This window comes from Gavialis gangeticus, unplaced genomic scaffold (genome assembly GCF_001723915.1).
Source record: "Gavialis gangeticus isolate Ggan-Ray unplaced genomic scaffold, GavGan_comp1, whole genome shotgun sequence".
NCBI classification, from domain to species: domain Eukaryota; kingdom Metazoa; phylum Chordata; order Crocodylia; family Gavialidae; genus Gavialis; species Gavialis gangeticus.
Window position 1 is genome coordinate 35253689 of NW_017729033.1, and position 10757 is coordinate 35264445.

General features: G+C 45.7%; 1 long non-coding RNA gene across 1 annotated transcript; it reads right to left on the minus strand.

The window, feature by feature from the left end:
• Positions 1 to 255: 255 nt before the first annotated feature.
• Positions 256 to 10500, minus strand: LOC109303717. The gene is made up of 3 exons (XR_002099190.1): positions 10402 to 10500; positions 953 to 965; positions 256 to 269 (listed from the first exon to the last, which is right to left on the minus strand). It is a non-coding gene; the product is annotated as an uncharacterized LOC109303717 (long non-coding RNA).
• Between the last annotated feature and the right edge of the window lie 257 nt (positions 10501 to 10757).

Here is a 10757-nt window from a genome sequence, read left to right on the forward strand (position 1 = left end):
GAACTCCCTTCTCATCAGTGCAGAGGCAGAAACGGATCTTGGAGTCATTATTGATGCCAAGATGAACATGGGCCGGCAGTGTGGAGATGCAGTCAGCAAGGCCAACCATACCTTGTCATGCATCCACAGATGCATCTCAAGCAGGTCCAGGGAGGTGATCCTCCCCCTCTATGCGGCACTGGTCAGGCAGCAGTTGGAGTACTGCATCCAGTTCTAGGTGCCGCACTTCAAGAGGGACGTGGACAACATGGAGAGGGTCCAGAGGAGGGCTACTTGCATGATTGGGGTGCAGCAGGGCAGGCCCTATGAGGACAGGCTAAGGGAGGGCTCTTCAGTCTGGGATGTTTTTGCTTGAAGACCAAAGTACTCAAACAACCATCCTGGACCTTCAGTACACCAATGATTGTGCCTTCCTTTCACGCACAAGCACACTAGAACTTTTTCGAGAAGCCTACCAAACTTTAGGTCTCTCTTTCAACATGAAAAAGACTAAAGTGCTCTATCAACTTGCCCCGGGTAATGGATGTGACACCCCCACCCAAGTTACCATTGAGGGAAAGGCCCTGGAGGTAGTCAAGCTTTTCTCCTACCTTGTAGCCACCTCTCTCAGAGAGTGAACATTGAGGAGATCCACCACAGACTGTAGTGAGCAACTGCCTTCTATGAGAAATTGCTTTGACATGTCTTTATTCATCACAGTCTCTGGAAAGACAACCAAATCTAGGTCTACCAGGCAGTCATCATCCCCACCTTCCTCTACAGATGTGAAATGTGGGTGACTTACCATTGCCATGTCAATAGCCTGAAGAGGTATCACTAATGATGCCCCTGAAAAGTTCTCCACATTAAATGGGAAGATCACTGCACACATGTCTGCCAGGGATGCTGATCAAGCAGTCCACTCTGGGCTAAGCAGTCAGGAACTCTGAGCAGGTCAGCTTGAATCAAGTACTTAGCAGCCACACCTGCAGTAAGCCCCAGCTAATGAACTCTGTGCCACTTTAGGAGCAGCAAGTATCCTGATTGGCTGCTGGGAGCACTATCTATTAATTTAGCACCACCTGGGGCCCTGAGTTTGCTGGCCAGTCAACAACTCTGCTGTAGCAAGGCTCCTGGTTCCTGGACTCTGCTTCTCTTGGTTCCTGACCCTGGTTTTCAGCTTATTCGGGACTTCAGTTCTGGAGTTCCCTGTGGTTCTGTTTCCTGGTGTCTGACCCCAGTTTTGCTTTGTTTTCAGACTTTACCCTGTGGATTGGCCCTAATCCTGGACTGTGTTGTGGACCCTGCTTCTGAATTTCCCTCAGGTTTTGGTATATGGCTCCTACCTTTTGACCAAGCCCTAGGCTCTGCTTTCTCTCAGTGGTCTAACCATTAGGTAAGACTACCTATGATCTGGTCCGTTACAGAGCCAGCATCCTTGCTGAAGCCAATATTACCAGCATTGAATTGGTGATCCTCCAGCTCTGACTTCATTAGAGCAGACATTATATGCAGTTAACTAACTCAACTCCTAAAACAAGTGCTCTACTCCCAGGTTAGTAATGGCCTGAGATCTTATGGTGGCCAAGAGAAATGCTGCAAGGACACATTGAAGGCATACATCAAGAAAATGGATGCTTACATCAAGAGCTAGGAGGAGCTAGCTACAAACTGTGGCACTGCAACCTCAACCAAGCAACAGCCCGTTTCAAGGTAAAGTGTCTTGCCCTCAAAGCAGAGGAAAGCTTAAAGCAAGGAAAAGAAGAGAAATCCTTGTCTGTGGCCTACTCTCTTCCTCAGAAAGACCTGCAACTTCTGTGAACGGGTCTGTAGCTCAAGGATTGGACTCTTAAGTCACCATTGTAGCATGGTGCTACAAAAATTTATTTTTACCTTCCTGTTTATCTAATAAATTTGAGGTCCAGACACTGCAGGGATGAGGGCCTTGCAAATATACACATTAATATCTTTATTAAAAGCTACGGAATGGCTATGTGGAAGCAGGGTGATACTTGTCATTAATAATGGACTAAGCACTTTGTGTCTGTATGTGTTTAAAACTGCTTTGTTGTAGTTTTAACAGGATGGCTACCTTTCCTGAGTCTCAGAACAGCCCCAGACCTTTGAGGCTGCTTTTTCTGGAGAGAGCATGAACCACAGCCCTCTTTTTTCCTTTTTGTCATAACAGGGGTAAGGAATTGGACTGAGAGGGGTTAAGTTGGTGGACACTGAAACAAACAGCTGAGGCTAATTAAACACTAATGTTCTAGCTGATGTGAATAAAAGAGGCAAAGGACAACAGAGGCAATTGTGTGTGTGAGGTACAAATCTAGTTAAAATACTGTATATGCCTGGTTCTAAAGGGGGATGCTTCTTATGTGGTCCCGATTTATACTCTAGAAAGGACAGGGGTAGTTTTTGCCATCTTGATTTAGACTAGAGTTAGGTGAGAGTAGATTTTTATTTTCCTCATTACATGAAAGAATACACTTTGTGATACTTTCTGCTGTTTTGGTGCCTTTGAATTCTGATACTTTAGATTACCTCCTGCTTTGTCTGCCTACAACTAGAATAGTTTGTCTAACTGTAGTGTATTTTTGGAACAGGGTGTTTCAGTGCAGTACATTTACACAGGTTGTGCCAAATGGAATTTACAGTCCAGGCTGGCCCATGAGCCAGAAGAGTGCTTTAGTATTTCCCACCCCCCGCTTTAAAAAGGACTAGTAGCTGCTGCTAACTGGACCATCTGGTAGCTGTTCCATCCAGTATAACATCAGTTACTTTTTTTGCTTTTCAAGCAGATCTGTTTTTAAATGGCTTATTTAAATCAGCAGAAACCACATATGTGCCAGTCAGTCACCTAGTATTTTCCAGCACTCTTCTTGCTATACAGCCTCCTTCTGTCAGCTGAGGTTTTCCCCAAGATGCACTCACGCTGTTACAAATGTGTTTTTTCCCCTAGCACATCTTCCAATTTTACATATGTAATCCATTGTTTCCAGCAGAAAACTGCTTCACTCCAGTCCTTCCTTTTCTATATAAACAACAGACAGACCAAATAGCTCCACGCAGACTTCATTCCATCCTAAACAGAAAGCTATTTTTATAGCTATGATTACTGCTTGTGTACTCTGTACTCTCTTTCCCTTCCTCATCAAAACTAGAATGACAAAACAGTGCTTTAAAAAGTTAACAACAAAACTCAGGCTTCTTTGAACTTTCTGTAGGTTCATTATAAATGTATTGCAGAGCTGAATACAGCTGTAAAGCAAATCTACTTGGTATCATTATGTAATGCCCTTAAGTTTAAATACAGTGCAGGTAGTAGATCAAAAGAGGGGCAAAGATGGGAGAAGGCATAGAAATAGGTACAGAAACAGCTCCTGAGCTTCAGTTTTGCTAGGTAGCAAGACTAACCTGCCTGAGGAAGCTATGAGCTTCTGGTTTAAGTTACCTACATTTAATGATTTCAACTGATATCTTACCGAGATAATAGGATTCAGAGATCTGCAGGGAACCCCTAAACTGCATATTTTCCTAACTGTTTAGTCTACTTCCTCTCACTTCTAACGCTTCTTGATAGATACATGTTGTGTCCACAAGATGGTATTATACTACATTTCCTTTAAAATGGAAGAAAGCTTCCAAGATAAGTCTAGTTATTTTGAAAGATTAATTTCTGGTTTTTCTGGGTGCAGATAGGAAAGAGTATCCAAGAACTAAAATATCTATATATCACTCATTGAAATGGCATGTGTGTGAAATACCGTGTGTGTGTGAACAGCATGAAAAATTTCAGGTTGTAAGGTTTGCAATTCAGAAATTACACAGTATAGTCACCTTCATATGCAACAGTGTAATATACAGTTTCCTTCTCCATTTATTTAATTTGAAATTGTAGTTGGTCAAATATTGTAAGTGAGGCTACCTTTGGTACGCTGTCATCCTGCAGTGTCCCTGCAGTAATTGTGCTTGGCTTTGTGATGCAGAGGTTTTAATGTGCAGTGTGGCTTCTAAGAACTGGTCTCTTGATTTAACAGCTCTGAATTTGTAACTTAACAATAGGCATGTGTGGGATACTGTAACTATAATTTCACCAAGCTACGTGATTTCTAAAAGTGAACTGGATGGAAGGTTGGTTGCATTAGAACAATAAATCAGTTCAAAAAGAGTTAGTAATAGCAGGTAATGGCCCCCTGAATTTGATACTCATAATATGTTTCCTTTGTATTATATGTATAGTAATTTAATTCCTTTTGCCTTGCAAAATTGAGTGATTATGTTATTTCAATATACAGTAATAATTTACATGAAAGTAATCAGTTTCATAATAATTTCCCATTTCTAATTTGTGCTTCTTTTCAAAGCTGGCATTATCATGTAGCTTCTAGCATTGCAAACAGAAAACTAAAATGCATATTTGCAGCTCCATATTTTATTCAAAACAATATGGTGCTATATCTTTCTATGAGAAAGCAAAGATCACTGTTAAAGCGAATATACAATTCCATAATTACAGTTTAGAAACTATTAATAGGATGGAATTGTTTTAGAGTAAGTTTTCTAAATAAGACTTTTTAAAAATAACCTTTTCATTTAAAGCACCAGGGTGTTACCATGGAAATGGAAATGGAATTGTCAGTCTTAGTATTATCTGAGAGTCGCATGTTATCAAGAGATCAGACTGGTGACCTACTGTACTTGTCACCTCACATCACTATTAGTTTAAAGATGACAATTAAAGCTGGTTAATTAACAAAACAATTAATAAATATTTTCATAAACATGAGAACATAATAGTTGGTAAATATTCAGGAAAACATGCACAGACTGCTACACAGACATGCATTTGTGGTAAGGCTTATAGGTCCAAGTGCATTGTCTATTCTTACATGCATGTATGAGTGCACCCATCTGGTCTCGTATAGGCGCTGTCTAGCAACCTTAGAGCACGCACCTGGCTCCAGCCACGGGGTGTGTCCCTGAGACCTGTGTATTGGGTCATGTTCACCCCCGAGGGAGGCTGTGACACTCACCTGCCAGGACTTGATCTTCTTGTCTTCAAAGGTGGAGCTCCCCCTTGCGGATTCTCGCAGACCAGTTGCTGCCCTTTGCGGGCATTCTTGGGGCTCCACCTCCCCTACACCACAGCCATATGCCAGCCTTCAGGACAACTGGATGATGGATTGCCGGCCTGTCACCTTGGTGTTCTCTCCTGCTCTTGTCTCTTCCTGCCCATCCCTCAATGCCCCTTTACCCTGGGTGACTGTGGGGTGTGGAACCGTCCTCATCTCAGCATCTGCTCCCCTTTTGAGGGGTTGCAGTCCACTATTCTGACTCCACTCTTCCTCTTGACCTGGGGACACTTGAAGATGACTTCCCTGGTCTGGGCTCTGTGTGCCTTCCAAAATAATCAAAGAGAAGAAAAGAATAGTCGGGGTATGGGCCTCAGCCCACCCCACTTATGGATCTGGCATCTGTGGTCCTTGGGATCCCTTGACACCATCCTCCTTGGCCCAGCTGCCCTGCTGAGCTGGGTGGGTATTCCTTTTAAAGGAGCTGGGACCCTTCCTGCGGGTCCCTGCCTGGCCCTCTGCTGAGCTGACAACCTTGCCACTGTGCAGCCCAGGGAGCTGCTTTGCCTTCTGGCTCCAGCATTGCTGCCCCCATCTCTGTTTCCCCACCACTGGCTTTTAAATTATCTGGGTGGCAGTTTTTGATGACATCATCTGCTGATGCTGTTCCCAGCCAGAAATAAAAGTGGCTGATGAACCACTCCGGCGGCCCTTCTTGGCGCGGCTTGGGTTCTCTTAAAAATGGTAAGTGAGCCCTCTGTTCAGGGCTTTTTGTTTCTTTCTTCAGGCAGGTCAGCCCTGCCACGGGTCCTGCTGTGGGAGAGAGCTCCACTTGTGTCCCCCTGGGACAATGAGCTTCTGGCAATCATTGGTGTGGAAAGTTACCAGTCTGAAAATAGGTATATTGCTTTTTATAAACCAATGAGGATATACTTGGTTTTCATTTCAACCACAAAACAAAAATTTTAGAAGCCGCTTCATGTATCCTTAATGGTTCTCAACCTTTTCAGACATCAGGTGGCCCTCAGAAAATGCCAGCTCTTAGCTTTTCTTCATTTTATGACTAAGGAAAAATGAGAGAAATTCTTCTGTTGCAAAGAACTCAGAAGCTAAGCACAGGCATGCGAGAAGGTTGCGGTGGAAGTACTCCAACTTTTGAGCTTTACCCTAAGGCTAATCTATACATGTGCTCAGGATTGGGGGAAGAGGCATTTTTATTGGAGTGGTTCCTGGAGAGCTGCTCTAATTAAAACACCCCAAAGTCACATCCATTAAACCTCCACATTTTAAAAATGTTGCAGGATACTTTATCTAAACCTCATTCAATGAGGTTTAGCTAAAGTGCCCCCATGGCCATTTTAAAATGCGCAGAGGCTTAATAGACATGATGAGGCAATGCTAGAGTGTTTTAATTAGAACACAGAGCACACCTGATTGAGTCTGCTCCTATGTGTTCTAATTAAAACATGAATGAGCACATGTATAGGCAGCCTAAGTGCCCAAGGTTAGGTTGGTCACAAACAAAACATGAGTTAACCCTTTTTGGGGGGGCAGGGGGCAGCAGGTAGAAGGGACTCACACATGCCTCCCAGCATGCCCTGCACGCTCCCCAGGCTGCCAAAGACTTCCAAGTGGAGCTGACTGGCTGAGCCACCCCAGATTGGCTGGCTGGGCCATCACAACCACCAATCTGGACCTGATGCAGCAGTGGCTTTTCATGGCCGTGAGCCATCAGCCTGTTACAAGGAACCTCTGATTTAATGTAGTAATTATATTAATCAAGATGCTGGAAAAGTGGTGGGGGAAATAGAATTTTGGTTAGCCAAGCTAATAATGGTGTCCATCTTGGTTCAGTCAGTTTTACTGGGTAACAACAATAGATAAAACAAAATAGAACAGTAATATCAAGAACAAGAACCAGAACAAGAATGTAAACACAGACCAATAACAATAGGGAAACCAGACAACAGAACACTGGTGTAAAATAGGGTAATACTTTACCACTATGGTTCAGCTTTGGCAAAACTAGTTCACTAGTGTCCTTGACTGCTGGGAAGCTTTGGTGCTGGTCACTCCCTTGCTGCAGTGATTTAGAAATCCAGAGTCCCTGGAGCAGTCTGGCCACTCACACATGAGCCACCATACATGCAGCAGCACACTATCTCCCAGGTACACAGGCAGTCACACTGGCACAGAGGCACAAACACACCATAGATCTGGTCCTGGAGTGTTCTGGTCAATCACACAGGAGCCCCTGGGGATACAGAGCTCCATGTCTCCACCAGATGTGACACATGCACAGGCAAATTCAGACATGCACAAAGACACTGCCGCTGTGTCCTTTTATATTAATGGTTTATGGCAACATGCTGCTTCATCACTAGCCAATCAACAACGCCTGCCAATCACTCAGCTTGCAACAATCTTTCACTCATCTGTCACTTTTACCTCAGGCATGTCACTCCACTGACCTGTCAATTGCTCTGTTTTTCATCAAACACACCTGCTCACTAATAATAAATAGGTTATGAGGCCAAAGGTTTACTCCTTCCAGGCTTTTCCAAGCCTTGCTTCAACTGTGCGTGCTCAACAGAACCGAAACCTGGACTTTACAAGCAGGCCGTTCCACACATACCCACCCAGCACACCCTGCGCCTGTCAAGTGTGTGTGCACACCCTGGATGTCTGGGTGCTCTGCGTGTGTGTACCTGTCCCAGACTCCTGGGTTCCGTGTGTGTGTGTGTGCACTCCCCACACATACACATACACAGAACCTAGGCATATGGGACATATACATGCACATAAACACAAAACCCAGGTGTGCAGGGTGCTGGTGCACACACGAAACCCAGATGTTTAGGGCATGCATACATACACACAGAATCCAGGCATTCAGGACATGAATGGGCCACCAACTTTCATGTGGCTAATGAAGATAATGCTTACTTATTGTGCGACTCCCATTCCCTGGAGTGATACAGAGTAGGTGCTACACTTCTGGGGTCTCCGGTTTTATCATCAGTGATGTCATCAACTCCTAATCCTTGTCAGGGATCTGGTCTACCCCCTCCTTTCCTGGCTCATGAGGTCCTATGGAGCAGCTGAACTATAGGAAGAAGCATTTCAAATATGCACTGGGCTTGGCACCATAAACACACAGCACAGGCATGGGGCAGAAGGCGAGCCCCCCACTGATGCATAATGATGCGTAGGTGGGGCACATGCCCCCCTGATTTCCTGCCTGCCATCTGCTGCCCCCTTGCTGCCATTGTCTGCAGGTGGTCCCTGCTCGGGGGATCTTTGACTGTGCATAAACTCCTTACTCTGGCGCTGTGACTCTGTATCTCCATAGCAGTGAGGGTGGCCTCCCTCAGATAACAGGGCCTTTTGCACCCAATTGTGGAGACTACAGACAAGGGAGACACTGAGAGATCTCTGGTGAGTCCCTTGTCCAGACCCTTTCCCCCACTCAGGGCCATGAGCAGCATAGTTGCTTGCAACCTGGCATTGGTTATGGAGTGAAATGCCTGTGTTCCTCCTACCAGTTAGGAAATCCAGGTGCCTGGGTTCCATCCAGATGCCCGGGAGCTGGGAGGGCTGGGAAACCCAAGTGTCAGAGGCTGGGGCCATGAGCAGGTGCTCTGCCAAATGGTGCCTGGAGGCATGGCAGCAAAAACCCACAGTTGCAACTGTTGGTTACACCCCAGCTGCGGGGCTTGAAAAAAAGGTGTCAGTGTCTTTTGGAGTTTGTTTAGGTGTCATTTTGTGTAAAATGGTTCCACATCAACATCCTGGCCTCAGGAAAGCAATACGGCATCGAGGGATGGGGTGGCCAATTGACAATTAACCAGATTTATGGTCACTCAGTGTAACAGTCTGATAAGCCCCCCACAACTGTAAGGGATCCCAGCCCTGGTGCCTCTGCTTTGTTATAGGCTAGTGGTGCAGGAGTTGGTTGGGGGTGTTTGAGAGGCATGGGGTCAGTGGGGAGCATCAATAAATCAGTATCATCAGTCTTCCACATGGACAATTGTTGAGCCAAGAGCACACTAAATATCGGAGTAGGCAACAATATCCAGCCCTATGAGCATACCCCAACTTACCAAGGAATTACATTAGACCATTCCCTCACCTATAAACATCACATTCAAAAGGACAGCACTAAAGTCTCTGCATGGGTTGTTGCAGTAAGATGTTTAGCCAGAATGACATTCTGTGCCAACTTCAAAGTGTTCAGAACCACTGCATTTGCAATAGTATATGCCCCAGCAGATTACTGTGCTCCTGTATGGTTGAGAAGTTGTTGCACTAAAAAGCTCAACTCTGTAGTATGTAACAGTGTGTAGACATTCATAATAGGCTGCAAAACTTGCACACAGATGTATTTCCTGCACCCTAGGGCATTAGACCAAGCAACATAAGAAGACAGACCCTAACTGTTCTCCTGCTGTCAGGTTTCTGGGCCTGTGAAGAGCCCAGCAGGTTAGGTACTATGGAAATGAAATGATTATTCAGGGTAATCTGGTCTGAAATCTATTCCTACAGCACTTTATACCAACACCAAACAAGTCCCTCACTGTGCATGACTCATCATGGTCCAATGAGGAAGGGAGCCTCACCAACCAATCTCCTGAATTTGGAAATCAGCTTTCCTAAAATCAGGGATTTCTACCCTACTGGCTGATTTCCCTGGCTCATGGTGGATGGAGAAACTGATCATCTCAAGGTTGCTGTCACCCAGTTTCCCTTCAATCCACAGGTTGCTCACTAGATTGTCCCCTTTGGGCAGAACCAATTCTAGGAGCACCCTGCCCCTGGTCGGCTAGTAGACATCCTGAGTTAGATAGACCTCCTCGATGCAAGTGAGGAAGCTTTGTGAGTGACTGGATCTAGCTGAGTGCTTAATCAAAAGCTGGACATTTTACAAATGCCCAGGTAAGGTAGCTGGAACCCGCACACTGAGCAGTAATATCAGACAGTGGCTCATGGCTGGCTGGAGGGAACAAAGGGGTAAGGGGATTGGAAACAGGGGCTTCATTGACTCTTGTCAGTCACAGCCTGTGGGCAGGGCTGGTCCAGCACTTGGGCAGACGACATGAGCTCTGACTGGGGCTAGAGCGCTGCCCTGGGAACACGGATGAGTAGGGTGCCGCGAAGCCCCATGGGTTGCCAGCAGGATGTGACCTACATGAGTCTTAATGGGATCTGGTACAGGTATTTGTTACAGTGCTGTAACCTACGGTGCTGAAGTCTGATACCACTTCCATCCAGGGTTATCTTAGAGCAGGGGTTCCCAAACTTTTTATGCTGAGGACCAGCAAGCTGCGGACTGGAAGTGACCGCAGACTGGCAAACTGCGGACCAGCAGTGACCGGCATACTGTGGGCAGGCAGCCAACCCTTTTTTATACTCAGTATGAAAAAAGGTTGGCTGCCAGTCCACAGTATTCCAGTCACTTCCAGTCTGTGGTTTGCGGTCACTTCCAGTCTGGCAGCCAGCCCTCCTGCAGACCGGCAACCAATCCTTCATGGTCCAGCACTGGGCCATGGCCCAGGGGTTGGGAACCCCCATCTTAGAGTGAGATCTGCCGTTTTTACGATGCTCTATGTGTGCTGACCATATGTTTGGTTACAGCTGTAGAGGGCTTTCCGCATTCCTACCACACAATAAGAGGACCTTCTGTACCTGGCCAGAAAGACCACA